The 15,808-nt window shown below is 38.4% G+C and overlaps 1 protein-coding gene across 38 annotated transcripts in view; it reads right to left on the bottom strand.

Annotated features, from left to right (window-relative positions):
• APBB2 (amyloid beta precursor protein binding family B member 2) overlaps positions 1 to 15,808 on the bottom strand; it is a 381,357-nt gene that overhangs the window by 249,929 nt on the left and 115,620 nt on the right. For 28 of the 38 annotated variants that reach the window (XM_070263912.1, XM_070263896.1, XM_070263916.1 and 25 more), the window contains one exon: positions 12,354 to 12,459. The exons of the other annotated variants lie outside the window; for them this stretch is intronic. The gene's annotated coding sequence lies outside the window, so the exon portion shown is untranslated. The remainder of the gene's footprint in view (positions 1 to 12,353; positions 12,460 to 15,808) is intronic. 38 annotated transcript variants of the gene reach the window in all.

Here is a 15,808-nt window from a genome sequence, read left to right as displayed (position 1 = left end):
AGTGTTAACTATGGAAACCACCATCAGCAGATAAAGATAGGTTCAATCTGTTCAAAAACTGTAGTGTGTACTTTTAGGAGTTATAGATTCATAGAATTTCTGATTGACAAGGACCTTAAGAAATCATATTACAGGTGAAAATCATTTTATGGAAAAGAAAACGAGGACCCCAGGAAAAGGTACCTATGTGCCTCAATGTCACATAACTAGCAGGTGGCAAAACCAGGACCAGATCCCAGGTTTCCTGTGTTCCTCCATCTTCTCTAATAAAACTATTGAGCTTACGGTCAGCAGTACCACCTTAGTATGTTGGTAGAAAAAGTCTCCACACAAAATCATCCCTTTTTTTTCCCAGTTTTCGTTAGATATAATTGATATGTAACACTGTATTAGCTTAAGGTGCACAACATAATGATTTCATACATGTATATATTACAAAATGATCATCACTATAAGTTTAGTTAACATCCAATACCATACATAGTTACAAATTTTTTTTCTTTTGGTGATAACTTTTAAGATCTACTTTCTTAGTAACTTTCATATATATACACGGTATTGTTAACTATAGTCACCACGCTGTACATTACATTCCCAGAATTCATTTATCTTATAACTGGAAGGTTGTACCTTTTGACCAACTGCTCCCCTTTCCCCTATTCCTCACCCCACACCTCAAGCAACCATCAGTCTGTTGTCTGTTTCTCTAAGTTCGATTTCTTTAGATTCTACATATAAGTACGATCATACAGTACTTGCCTTTCTCTGACTTATTTCACTTAGCATAATGCCCTCAAAGTCCATCCATGCTGTCACAAATAGCACGATTTCCTTCTTTTTTATGGCTGGGTAATATTCCATCCACTGTGTTTGTGTGTGTGTATGTGTGTCACGGTTTCTTTATCCATTCAGTTGTTGCTGGACACTTAGGCTGTTTCCATATCTTGGCTTATTGTAAATAATGCTGCAATGAACATGAGGGTGCCTATATCTCTTCTAGATAATGATTTCATTTCCTTCGAATATATACCCACAAGTGGAATTGCTGGATCATATGGTAGTTGTATTTTTCATTTTTTGAGGAACTTCCATACTGTTTTCCATAGTGGCTGCATCAAATTTACATTCCCACCAACAGTGCACAAGGATCCCTTTTCTCTACATCCTCACCAACACATTTTATCTCTTGTCTTTTTGATGACAGCCAATCTAACAGGTGTGAAGTGATCACAAAACAATTTCTTCAAGACTCTTAACCACATCAGTATATGCCCAATATGGTTAAACCAATTCAACCCTGTCCTAGGAAAGGAAACTCCTAGAATTATATGGAAGCTTTTGTACTGATACTGGACTTTCTCATAGCTGTGGCTATCCCATCCCTGTGGAAAGGGGTGAGGGTCTGCCCCATGAGAGGTGGACTTCCCAGGGTCAATTATCTTGGGAAGAGGCAGAGCCTGAGATAAACAGGAACTAGCAAGGAAAGACCTGGCAGAAGGAAGAGGGAAATCCTCCCTTTCCAGGGCCTCAATCTCTTTGATGTCTGGACTCTACATCCAGATGTAAAGTCAGTTCCCGGGGTGGAGGTTGGTGGTCTAGGCCAGAGGCAGCCTTGTAGAGGGCTCAGTGAGGATGGGTCTAGGCCTGCTGTATCTAGTAGCCAATTTTATGAGACTCTCAGGGTTTTGTTAAAAGTCATAAACTCAGCTTTGATCTACTACAGGAATTAAGAACATGTTCTCAGGCTAGGGATGGAGTGGAAAATGGGAAAGCAGAGTCCCCAAAGAGCTAGCACAGTGCTGGCAGCAATGATTAAGAAGGTCCCTAAAGAAAAGGTGAACCTTTGGGACAGGAATCCAGGTACGAAGGCTGGGCTCATCTCATCATATGAAGATGGTGTCCTTTACTTATCCTCTCAAAGGAGGAGGCATTAATTTATAACTAGGAGACACAATGGGTTTCCTTACAAATCATCACAGGTTAAACACATTTCTCAATACTGACAATATAGGCTGATATTCAGCTGGTGAGCACAGTGATGACTGTCCAGAATGTTCACAGTCAGCATCCATTCAGACTGCCAGAAACTGGCTATTGACTTCTGTGTGTGTGTGTGAGGAAGATTGGCCCTGAGCTAACATCTGCTGCCAATCTTCCTCTTCTTGCTTGAGGAAGATTGTCGCTGATATAACATCTGTGCCATTTTTCCTCTATTTTACATGGGATGACACCACAATGTGGGCTGACAAGTGGTGCTAGGTCTGTACCCAGGATTTGAACCTTCAAACCCCAGGCCACCAAAGCAGAGTTCATGAACTTAACCACTACACCACCGGCCGACCTCTGTTGTTGACTATTTTGAGTTTCACCCTTCCAACAATAACACGTCTCTCCATCCTTAATATCTGCTATTAATTCCTAAGCCTGGGAGAACCCTAACCTTTGTGTTATACGCTTAGTGTTTATCCCAGATTCAGGAATGAATAAACATCCTATTAAGAAACTCTAAGCATCAGATATCATTATTCCCATTTTATAGGCTAGAAAATTGAGGCTCAGAGGAAGAACTCATCCACGGATAGCCAGCGGCAGAGCCAGAATTTAATTCCAAAACAAACAGAATTTGGGGACTGTGTAAAAACAGTCCCCTACTCTGGAAATCTATGCTCCAATGAAAGGTAACACTGCAGAGAACAAGAAACTACGGGACTTGAAGGTAAATGCATCACTATCTCTAAAATATTGATATGGAAAATACTGGTTAAAAGCATGGTTTTAATTCTACACCCAACTCTCATTCTGCAATTATTGTCAAGCATTACCTGAATATCTAAAGCCTTTACATATATTTGTACAACAAAATACTAGTTTTTTTCTTTAAATCCATGTATATGAACTATAAAACCAATTTAACCTTGCTTATTAAGAGAAAAACCCCAACATACATTTTTTTTAAGGCCCTTGGAGGCCCTATGTGAATGTCTCATTTGATTAAATTACCAGTAGTTTCAACAAAAGACATAATTTAAGACGATTTAAGAGAAAAAATATGAATTTAACAATTTTTCCCTCAAGCCATTTCTTTAAACCTCTGACAAAATCTCTGTTCTAAGAAATTATTTCTTTTACTTTTTACTTAGAGACAAATGAAAATGCACCTGAATTGAATTACCACTGCTGTGGAAACACTGAACAAAACTACTGATGATGACAAGATTTTCTCAAAGGATGCCAGATTCCCTGAAGCATTACCCATCACCACAATAACCTTTAAATGCCCTTTCTCATATGGCTATCCCAGCCGTTACTTGTAACTAAAGTTCTTTTTGTCAAAATCAACTTCTTTCTCTCTACAGCTGATTCTTTTCAGCTACCACCTATTTTCTCTTCTTTCTACTTATTATAAGAGATCAGACACTAGTTTCATATGTAATTTTACTGGTACTATATCCACATTAAGTTAATTCATCAAAGCAGTCTAAATGCTATGAAGTTTTTTTTTAAAGATAGAAAATGCCACCAAATTCCCTTGTTAGTGGGGTGGCCTTTTAATTTATCATCCAAACCAGGACGCTTGATATGGAAAGGGGACATTATCAAAAATAACAACAGAAAACAGGCATAGTCAGGATTGTCCTAGCAAACTTATTTATTAAAGAACCAAATACTGTGCTAAAGCCAAAAGTCTCAAAAAGTGAAATAAAGTCCATGGTGGGAAAGCACACACAGAGGGTTCATATGTGAACACAAAGTCAGAGGAGTCAAATAAGAAGATTAAAAGAAGGCTGCTGTCTCTCTCAAGCACCCAAACCCAATGGCATTTCCAGATTCCCTAAACACAGCTCCTCCTCGCCTTGGATATTAAAACAGTTTGTACAGGGGAATTAAGTCCGTCATGTCATGTTCTCTTCTTGCTTATTTATTGGTTGAGTTTATTGCCACCCTCACACTCTTCCTTGATATTACCTTAACTTATCCCCTTCTTTATGAGTCTCCTTTCCCCTCTCTTCCCTATTTTATTTCCCATCACTTAAGCCAATCCACCAGAGTTAATGGGTACCTGCTACACACCAGGCACTGTGCTAAGTACCTCCTATATAAAATGGGGAATTCCAAGCTGAATTAGATACAGTTCTTGCCAGGTAAGTGTTCAAATTTTTGTTTGCAACAGTTTGTTTAAAACTCAATACAGTTTCACTCCAACCTCCATTTCTGCATGTGCTAAGCAGCCCACGCAAGGAGCACAATTGCCAAGTATTCTAGCAAAGCCATCCCTCTGTTTCTTTGTAGATGATTGAATATGCACACTGATGTAAAAGAATAATAAACTAAACAACTTTTGTTAAGGTGTCAAAATGTCTACCTCTCCCAACCAAGACACTGCGGCTTTTTGGGGGAGCAAACACTCTTTCTTGAAATCCTGTTTCCTCCTTGAAGCTGGTGAGGGATTGATCATGTCTTGCCCACCAATGAATTTCCAGCACCTTGCAGAGTACCTAGCACAAAATAGGCACTCAGTCAATATCTGCTGAGTAAATGCAGGAATGAGGGGCTCATGCTTAACCCTTTTTTTTATTGCAACTCCTCAAGATCTTTCCTCCATCGATTATCTTTTCTTAAAAGGCAGCTCCACTATAGGAACAGCTTTGGGGTCAGCCAAAAAATCTCCTGTTAAATCCTCAGCCACTTAATAGCAATGTGACCGGGAGCAAGTTTTCTAAGCACTTTCTTTGCCTTTTTTTTCATATCTATAAAATAGTCCTAATCACTCTGTATGCCTTATTTTTCTCATCTACAAAACAGAGACAGCACTATCTAGTTTGTGAGGTTTTTGTGGTATGTGTGAGATTTGAAAACAATTTATGAAAATGGCCAGGCAGGAGCCCAATAAATGTGTGTGGAACGTAAGAATAAATTGCCATTCTATTCTGTGGCTCCAGATCAAAACGTAACCATCAAAATTTAATTTGGAAGAGTCGATCTTCAGTCAAACAAGGTATTTGTACCAAGACGTGTAACACACAACTGGAGTCTGTCTACTGTTGAACATCAAAGGAAGAATTTAACATCTGCTTTGAAATACAGGAAGACAACAATTAGCTCACAAATAAAAGGGAAAGGTATGCAATTTGATTTTATTTTCACCACCAAAGTCCCCACGCATTCAGGAATTATCAGCTCACAGGAGACCGAAGCTTTTTTGCAGGGGTCGCATGGTGGGAGAAGATGACCCCGGAAATGGTTTTGAAATTCAGCATTTATTGATAGCTCCTGCTTTTCCCTATCAAGAATGGACAGGCCAAGTTTGCACTTACTCTAAAGTGCAAAACTAAACAGTCAAAAACTATAAGAATAAGATCGGGTCTGAAGAGTATTTTTATCCAACTAACTTGCTCTTCCAGCAATCTAAGATATAAAACCTCAAAAGGGAATAACATCATGAATCTTTGTGCAACTTTAAATTTATGAAAGAAAAGAAACTCTGACAGACAGGCGTAAGTTTATTTTGGCTGCAGAGCAATGTTCTGAGACCAATTCTGCTGCTGTTTCACCTTCCCTTCGGGCCAAGCAGGGGCCCACGGATGTCAGAAGCTCCCCGTGCCCCATTTCCAGCACACACACCTGAACTCACTGTCTACTGAGGCTATCAGAGCTCCTTACGGGCTCTTACCTTCCTCTTTTCCACTAACAGCGGCAGAGACGAGCTAGGAAACATCCCCAGGGCCTGCCTTCCCTTCTCACAGCTCACTGTGCTCCTCTCCTGGAAGACGAAAGAAACCCCAGAGTTTTTCAAAGCCCAGAGGCAACGCTGATCTCGAACAACATCTTCCATTTTCTTAAAAGCCATCATTTCATACCCTCTTCAAGCACAGAGAGCAGAAAACAAAGCTTAAACTGCCTCCTTAGAGTTCACGAAGTAGATGCAGTAGTTACAAGAGAACCTGAACTCTAGTTTAAAAGCAACAAAGGGTCATCCTGGGATAAACATGGGCTACAATATTGAAGTGTCAAATTCTGTCCTACAAGCTCACAATTTTGGCCTCCTTTAATGAGTATCTTAGCAAAAGTGGCTCCCATCTGGATGAGGATGTTTTTTTCCCCTAAATTCCCAATGAGAAGGACCTGGCCACCCACTTCCAGAAAAAATGGCCAAGAAAATCCTATGAATAGCAGTGAAGCACTGTCTGATACAGCACCAGAAAGTGGGAGGATGATGCAAAAAGACCGCACAGGGTTCTGCTCTGCTGTACACAGGGTCGCTAGGCGTCAGAACCTACTCAATGGCACTAACAACAACAACAAATTCCCAACGAACCAGGCACACTAACCTATCATCACAACCTGTTTTCTCACCCATCCTCATTTTACAGATGCTTTCTTGCCAAAGGTCACAGAGTTTATAAGCGGAGAAATTAGGATGCAAAGCTACGCAGTCTGACTCCAGGGCCTCTGATAACATGCCCTGGGCTGGAAAAGCACATCTATCTGTTCTTTAAATCTGAGTCCAGTAGGAACCATAAAACAGTGACCTTCAGCACCAAGGATCCACACATTTTTACAAACTGATGTCCTTTCCTGCATGAATGACAGTGTTAACATTTTTTTTACGGACCCAAAAATATCATTTAAGACAAGTGAGTTTTATACATGCCACAGCAATGCAGCAGCAAGCACACGTGCTTGCAAGAAGTGCACTGTAATCTCAGCTTTAGCCTTGGACAGCAACTCACAAATTATTTTTCAGATGAAACGACAATTAGGAATTTCCTAAAACTTTAGTGATCAATCTAGATGTCAAAGTAAAATCCAAGACCCTCTTTTTAAGTTCTACTTGACTATAACCGCAACTGAAGCTTTACACATATAAGAAAAAATTACTGAATTTTAGGAGACTGAAAAAGTCTTAGAGATTAGTCATCTTATCAACACATATTTTATTGAGCAAAGGGTTATAAAAGACCAAAAAAAAGGAATAAAACTGGATCCCAGTTCTTCAGGATCTTACAGTCCATTAAATTAAAGATTTTGCAAATAACTATGACCCAATTCAAGTTAAAAACAATAAAAGATAAAATCAGAATATGTTATCAGAGAAATTCAAGTAAGGTATTAAGGGAGTTCAACATACAGAACAGATTAATTCTAGGCAAAGCACAGTGGTCAAGAGCATAGACATGAGAGTCACACAGACCTGGGTTCAAGTCTTGACTATGCCACTCCCTATGCGTGTGACATTAAAGAAGTTATTTAACTTCCCTGAGTCTCAGTGTCAAAATCTTTAAAACAGGGCAATAACATCTACCTCTTAGAACTGACAGAGAATTAAATAAGATGAAACACGTAAACCTCTTAACACACTTCCCATCACATTCACAGGGTTAACTGCTAGCAGCAGCTTCCAGTCCCAGACATATTATTTTACCATCTCGTATGTCTACCTCCTTCTCTTACCAATACCCCTTAACTGCTCTGTCCAGGGCCCTACTAGATCCCATTATCAATTCTCCTTTAAAGATGAGGAAATAGACTTTGAGAGGATGGGGAACATGTCCAATTTCATAGGTAATGACAGACCACCATGTCCACCTCCAGATTCTTAGGCCTTCGGGCACATGGTTATTTCCTTGTCTAATCTCTCCTATTATTTTATAAGCAATTAAAAGGCAAGTAAAGCATCCTATTGTGTAAATTTTAAAAGATGCTCTCTCTAGGCAGGCCCAGCCCCAAGAGTGCACAGCTTGGTGAGTAATATGCTGAATGGTTATCGGTCCCCACTACCCACCACTCACACATACGCTTGTGCAGTGAACAATCCGCACAACCTCACGTGGCGGCCCTGGGTCTCTAGCCTCCAGTTTTCTCTTCTTCAGTCTCTATTCCATGCTGTTGCCCAAGTGATTTTTGTAAGGTTCCCATCTAATCATGAAATTTCTTCTACCTTAAAACTTTCATGGCTATATATTGCTTAGATGCCAAGTCTCTAGCGTGGCACACACGTGGCCCTCCTCACTCTGGCACCAAGGCTTTGCAATCTCAGATCCTACTCCTCTCTCTAACGTGCCCCACACCGCAGCCAAGGTGGACTTCTCGCCACTCTCTAAACACGCCACGAGCTTCCATTCCTCTGCGCCTTGACACACGCTTTACCAACAGCCCCATCCACTGTCCCCTCTTCTCTCTGTCCTCTAACTCAGCCCTCAAGACTTATTTCAATGCCAGCTCTCCGATGCAGCGAGCACCTTCCCCAATTCCTCAGGAAGTGACTGCCCCTTCCTCAGCAGGCCCACGGCATTTGTGAGTCTACCCTCCCCACCAACTCCCCGAAGTCAGGAGGACACTCCACGGGCTTTCAAATTAGATGGACCAGAATTAGAATCCTAACTCCAAACATTTTCTAGCTGTGCGAATGTGGGCAGGTTACTTTCCTCCTGGAGTTCCAATGATCCCCCCTCCAAGAATCACTGTGAAAATCTAGTGACTTGACGCTAAGGCTTCCACGCTTGTTAAGACTTGGAACCAGTCTGAGGGCAGAATCCCAGGACATCTTAGTATATTCAATTGTATCATGTGAACTAAGAACTATTCTACTAGGAGAAATTATGACTTTATCATAGGTATGCAGGTTCCCTAATATAAAATATATGTGTGTGTGTGTGTGTATAAATATACACGTTTTTAAAATCCTTGTTATAAGTTTATCAATTAAGTGCTTGTTGTTTCTTAACTTTTTTTTCCCATTGCTAGTTGATCTTAACAAGTAGTAGCAGGTACCAAAAGTTTAGGAAAATACCAAGAATAAAAACTTCAAGATTAGAAAATTCTATTCATAACTTATTTTGGAAGTGATGGGTCAATAAATATCACTACTGAATTTTAGTGGTCAAACACCTTTTTGAAGAACACCCAGCCCAGCGCTTGTCACATAGTACATGTTGAGTAAATGTTATCTGAAAATGAATTTGAAACTCAAATTAAGTTCCTTGAAAGCTAGGGCACATCTCATCCATCTCTGAATAATGAGCTCTTAACATAGCACCTGGCACATAACAGTTGCACAACAAATGCTAGCTTAATAAATGAACTTCCAATTGAGACAGCACGCAAAGGTCCATAAAACATTCTGCATCTCCAATTAATCTGGATTTCAACTTGCTCCAGTAAATCCTATTCCAAAGTCTATGAAATGTTCCTTCTGGATTCATCACGTCATCTGACATATTCAGTTTCTTGAGAGGGAGAAATATTTAAGTAGAATCCTTTAGGCACAGAAATATTGATGAAGACAGCTAAGCATGAGGAAGATGTCACCTGCACTCTTATAATATAACAAAGGGACCAAAAAAGACACAACGTTTTATACACAACACCTGTTAGACAGCGATACTCACAAATTTGAAGACACACTCAGTCCCACACGTCTCTTGTTGAGAACATGTCTGGTTATGGTAAACACCGTAGAGATTACAGAAGGCGAATTCTATTTTATTCTCTGTTCGCAACTGAAAAACCTACACCACATATTTCACATATTTATACTCCTTTCTCACTGAAGGCCAGGATAGCCTCAAATTAAACAAAAAGCTAAGATTCCTTTGTTTCTCATTCACTAAAAATGATACTATAGGTAATTGTCTATTAGCTTGGATAGTCCTTATTTATTAAGTGGAAAAGACAGGATGCCAAACAACTTGCAGCATATACTACTCTTTTAGTATTAACAGAAAATAAATACATACATGCATTAAATAGGATAAGATAATAGAAGCTATTTTTTACTCCTTTTAAAACAACCCATGGCTAATCTTTCAAAGGCGCATCTACATTTTGCCAACATTACAGACACAGGTTTCCAGAAATCTACCTCAAATAATTAAATAAAATGCTTGAAACAAGGAAGACTTTGAAAACACATTTGTGATTAAGAAAAAAAATAAACGTGGAGGACAAAAGGAAATTAAAAAGGAATGTGGAAGTTGCTTAGGGTTCTGAATGTTCCCTAAAACTGTATTTGCCACGCTAAAAAGAAATCACCAATACATTTAAGTACCCCTTATACTTTTCAAAGTACAGTCGTCCCTCAGTAGCCAAGAGGGTTGGTTCCAGGAACTCTGGGCGGATACCCCAACCCGGGGACACTCAAGTCCCTTACATAAAATGGCATAATACTGTGGTTAACATCGGCCCTCCTTATCCACGAGTTTCGACGTCACCAAACCCGCAGAAAAGGAGGGTCAACCATACTGTCAGAAATATTCTCTCTTGACTTTTGTAAATTTCAGAAAGGACTTCCCTCCTTCTCTCCCCACACACCCTTCTCCCTTAATATTTACTTCCACATAACTAGTTCTTCAGGACTAGATTTATGTGGAACATACTTATCCATTATAAACTTCTTTTTTTTTTTTAACTCAAAGATGAATTGTGGACATCCTTCTGTGCATATAAATATGCACCCATGACATCAGTTTCAGCAAGCAGGGACCTTTTTGCCATGGTCTCTCTGGTAATGCAGGGGCTGTCTTTAGCTTATCATTGTGTTCAAAAGTCTAACAGATGCCTTGCCTCCACAAAATGGAAAATAACTTTTACAACAATGTCACAAAGGGAATATTTTGGTATAATGGAAGGGAAATATTTCACCAGAGACTATTAAATTTTAAAGAGATGCTAAATTATTTGAAAGGCAGTTCAAGCAGCTTACTTTCTAAGGCTAAGTTATATTTCCGATTTAAACACCACTGCAAATATCTGGATCCTGAAGTCAAGAGAATTAATCTTTTGTCCTTTTCATTCCACTTCTGTGGACAGATTGACGACTACCAACACAATCCTCTTCGAAATATCCTTCCAAGATGGAATAACAATTACACCACATAGGATTTCCTTTATGTTAAGGTTAATATGTGAATACAAGACTACAAGATTCACCTAAATAAATTGCTATCATTTTTTAAATTCCATTGACAATAGTATTTCACTACTGCAAGTATTTTGCTATAACAAAAAAATTGTTTTTGGAGAAAATTTTCAAAGTCCTTGCTTTCAATGCATTTATGTTTTAGCAAAGACTTGATGTCCCTCAGAAACTATATTTGTGGTATGTCTATACTGTGTGTATGTCTGTGAATATTTTTCAGTACAAATGTCTTATTTAACTGCAAATAGGTTTCATAATTAAAGACCTTTACCTTATTATAATTATTACAAAAGAATACACAATTTAATTATAAGCAAATTTTAGTACATACAATATAACAATAAAATCTGATCTTACTATGTAATGCTTCTATGAAACTTACAGTGCAAAATTCTTATCTGTCTTAATTTGTTTTAGACATGTTTCAACTAGCTCATTTGTACTGTCAGAACGTAGAGGAGCTGTAAGACACAGGACATACAAAGTTTAGAAAACTATCTAGTAATTTCACGGACAAACAGTTCTTGTTGTCAGTGATTCTGTTTCTGGAACATGCCAGAAAAGAGATGTGTGTGTATATGTGTTGTTTTGTTACATTCTTACGGGCCATTCATACTTCCAAGTAGTATCTACAAAAAAGTAGATTGACTTTATTATCTTTAAGGCCCATTTTACCTTGTCAAAAAGATCAGGAAATAAAATTAAAATGTATGGCCCCAAGCAATTTTTTCCGAAAGATACTAAAACTATTCATACAGGTGTCTCAATTAGAATACCTCAAATAATTTAAACAGATAAAATTAAATAAAATTAAAATTTATGGCCCCAAGCAGTTTTTTCTAAAAGATACTAAAACTATTCATACAGCTATCTCAAATAGAGTACCTCGAAAAGTTATAAAACAATAAAACTGACAGGTGCATCAATTCTTCCAAGACCAAGCTACTTGAGGGACTTAGTGAATAAGTGATTCCACATTTCGTTTTCCTTTCCAGACAAGAAAAGAATGAAATGGATTTCATTCTTATTCTAAAAATTGAGAACCAAAGGCCTTTCCAAAATATCTAAAAGTCTACAACACTTAAAGCTTGGAAAACTGGACTCTCTTTTCTGTGCCATCACATTACACTGCCTTACCTTTAAACTTTAATCCATCTACCGCACACCTCATCAAAGGTTTTATCACAACCTTCAGGACTCAGTTAATGAAACACAAAAGAAACGGCACAAGGCTGAAAGTCATCCTGACCACGTGGAAGTTTTTTTTAAAAAGGTCTCCTGAGTCCCTTTTCCATGTTTCAAATCCATAAGAGCATATAAAATTTACTAAGCCAGGAAAGAAAGAAAGAAAGAAATCAGAAAACACGGACCCAGTGTTAATTTTCGGAGAGAAGTACAGCAGAATTGTTAAAAAGCAAGATAGAAAATTACTTACTTTTCCCAGGTCTTTGGTACAAAGCTCAGAAGGCAAGCTCCCTTTTTTCCACAGAGTTTGTTAATTAATAGCAATCACTCAATGAGGTCAGGCAGCCCAAATATACCTAGAAGTTGTATAGAGACAAAAAGTTAAAATTCAAAGTCAGATTAGAAATTAAAAACCAAAAGACCCCATTGCTATTCAGAGTCACTCTGCATAATTAAAATATGGATTTCATTGGAATATCTAAATGAGGAGCTCTGTTAGCTATTTTTCTTTCAGAATAATACTAACAAGGCTTGCTAAATCTACCTTGTATTTTGATCTGCTATCTTATTAAAGTTCCTATAGCAGGAACGAGCGAGGCTTCTTGGCAACCACTCACAGTAAAAAACGTCCTTCTCAGGGAGTCATAAAAGGCAACTGAGGGAGGGTATGGACTTCTAATTATACTGTGACGCGGGAGGGAAGGTCATTGGAAATCACACTTGCCTGCCCACCTTCCAAAGCTGAGCTCATCTCACAAACACAGAGGTGCTTGTCAATAGAAGTGAACAATAACAACTTAAAGACAATCATCGACAACTTTTAAATGCCCTTCAGATGTATTCATTTAAGCACACTTCACTTTTGCAGGTGGGAATGAGAAGAGAGAGTCATGTTAACTTTTTTCTAACAGAAAATCTGAAAATTCTGCATGATCATAATGTCACTTAAAACACAAGTTATGGAGCCGGCCCAGTGGTGCAGTGGTTAAGTTTGCACAGTCTGCTTTGGCAGCCCAGGGTTCACCAGTTCAGATCCCGGGCAAGGACATACGCACCTCTTATCAAGCCATGCTATGGCAGGAATCCCACATATAAAGTAGAGGAAGATGGGCACGGATGTTCACTCTGGGCCAATCTTCCTCAGCAAAAAATAGAGGAAGATTGGTGGCGGATGTTAGCTCATGGCTAACCTTCCTCAAAAAAAAACAGTAAGTTATTTCCCCAACAATCTTGCAAAGGAATACACAGGTGATAACTCATTCATAAGATAGAAAAGTCTGTGTAGGTAAAACAGATGCCACAGGTAAACCATAACCTACAGAATGTGCACCCCTCAGGCTCACCGATTCTGGGCCTGAAGTTAGACATAATTCTAAGAAGCATGATAAACTCATTTAAAAACCACAAGAGATTGAGAAATAGGTTAATTAGAAGGCGGCAGGAAGCACTGCTACAGTAGGCAATCATAACTGAAAAGCAGACAGAATCCCACCAACATCAATAGGCATTACTTACTATTACTGCCATTGTTACTGCCAACACTTACACAGTGCTGACTCTTAGACCAGATTCTTCTCCAAGTGTTTTACATATATTAACTCTGTTTAGGGTAGAGACAAGCAGACTCTCCCCTCGACATCACCGTATTACCACACATTACACTCAGTTCTGCTGTAACACTTGTGTTTGTTCCAAGATTGACATATTACAGAACAATGTGGGCATAACTCTAATTTCACATTTGTTTATGCAGATTTCACTGTGAGAAACACCAAATAATAGCAGAAGATTGCACCCATGTGGAACCCAGCTGCAAAAGAATACAAAGACTGAACAAAGTCCTTGCCTCAAACACCTACTGGCATGCCCAGCCTCTACCAGTGTGCTATGAGCCAGATCCGTCCACAGGGTGCCTGAACTTTCCTTCTGATCCCAGCACTTCACAATAACCCAAAGTTGCAACCCTCCCAAGGCCTCAGTCCACAAGAAAACATCAGCACTTTGTCAAGGGAAAGTGCCAGATTTATTGTACTAGTTATTTCTTTCTTAACCATCTAATACATGTAAAATTGTGTTACAATTTTTATTCAGTTCCTATTTTGTTTTTTTAATGTGTCACTGATAAAGGTTTTTGAGTGTCGTGTCCCTGACCCTATTTTTCCCACAAGTGCTGTGGGTTTTACTGCATGATTTTACATAGCACGCTGATTTTCAGAAACGCATATATCACACTTTAGCAGGACTAACTGTACAATAACTAGTTTATGAGGATGGATTTAAACCAGAAAGGGTTAAATTGAGATTTTCATATCTTTTCACTATGTTAAAAAGGATTGCAACATATGTAACACAATTTTAGAAAGGTTCTCATTCACAATGAGTTCAATCAGCAAGCACAGACCCTTCAGGGTCAGTTTCAGTTATGTAAAAAATTTATTTCTGAGAAGTTCCCTAATGGTGTTAGACAAACGAGGTGTTACTACACCATTCCAGACAAAGATGATGGCGTTATAAAGACAGATTCTTTCAGACAAGAGGGCTTAATCGTAATTGCCACAAAGGACACACTGAATGGAATTACTTTTCATTTCTTGAAACCAATAAATTGAAAAAAGACTCTGAATACATCCTTCAAAAGTCCAAGATATGCATAAAGATATGTACAAAGAAGCTTTTCATTATAAGTCGTATCATTTTAAGCAATTTTAAAAAATATAAATATCCAACAATGGATAAACAGTTTAAAATCTATAAAATATTTAATAAAATGGGAAAATGTTTTCAAGCAGTGTTCATTGGGAATGCAGACTATAATGCAAGATGTTCAGTATGGTCCCAATTTTGTTTAAAAGTATCTATAACTAGAAAAAAACTAGAAAGAAAAAAATGTCAGCATTTGAATAGTTAGCTGCTAATTAGAGATCAGGGAAATCAGAGTAGAATAATCCTTACTTTCTTTGCATTTTCCTGTGGTATCCAAATTTTCCACAATAATCACATCTACTTTTACAATTAAAAATAACAGTATGCTGTACAAAAACAGAACAAAGGCATTTGATGGGAAAATTCACTTTTATCCTCACTTTAACTTCACATATGAATCCAGTCAATAGAATGAAGGCCAGCCCAGAAACAAGGACACCAGAAGCTTCCGCCACAAGTATTAATAAATCCAGTCACATGACCAAACCCTTGAAAGTATTTTCTATCTCACAATTCAAGGGCAAACACAGTCCCAACAGGGATGTTCAAAGTATACAAATCCATTACAGAGGCCAAAATATAGTTTGCTTTTACTGGCTAAAAGAGTCGTGGATTTAATAAAATCCAGATGAAAGAGGATTTTTTTTAAATTATATAATTGTATACAAGCTGTCTTAATGCCTGAAAGCAATTTCGTTCTGAATGAAGAAATTGTGTCATGGATAAAGCTCCTTTCCGACAAGATCAAGATTAAAGAAACACAAGGGGCGATGGATTTGGGTGTAGGGATGAGCACCTCACTTGGGGAGTTTTAAATAGAAAGTAAGAAGAGAGAGACTGATCTTCATGACCTCCCAAAGAACTTGGTTATATTAAAATTTTTCCAGCAACAACGAAACTTGACCTTGAAAATAATCCATTTGCCAAAAATGGTGACTCCTTAGTCATAAGGACGCTTAGTTTAATCCCATCACTGACAGTACATAAGAACTGAACGGCGAA

Source organism: Equus caballus, chromosome 3, assembly GCF_041296265.1.
Source record: "Equus caballus isolate H_3958 breed thoroughbred chromosome 3, TB-T2T, whole genome shotgun sequence".
Classification (NCBI taxonomy): Eukaryota; Metazoa; Chordata; class Mammalia; order Perissodactyla; family Equidae; genus Equus; species Equus caballus.
This window is presented reverse-complemented; position numbering and strand designations above follow the sequence as displayed.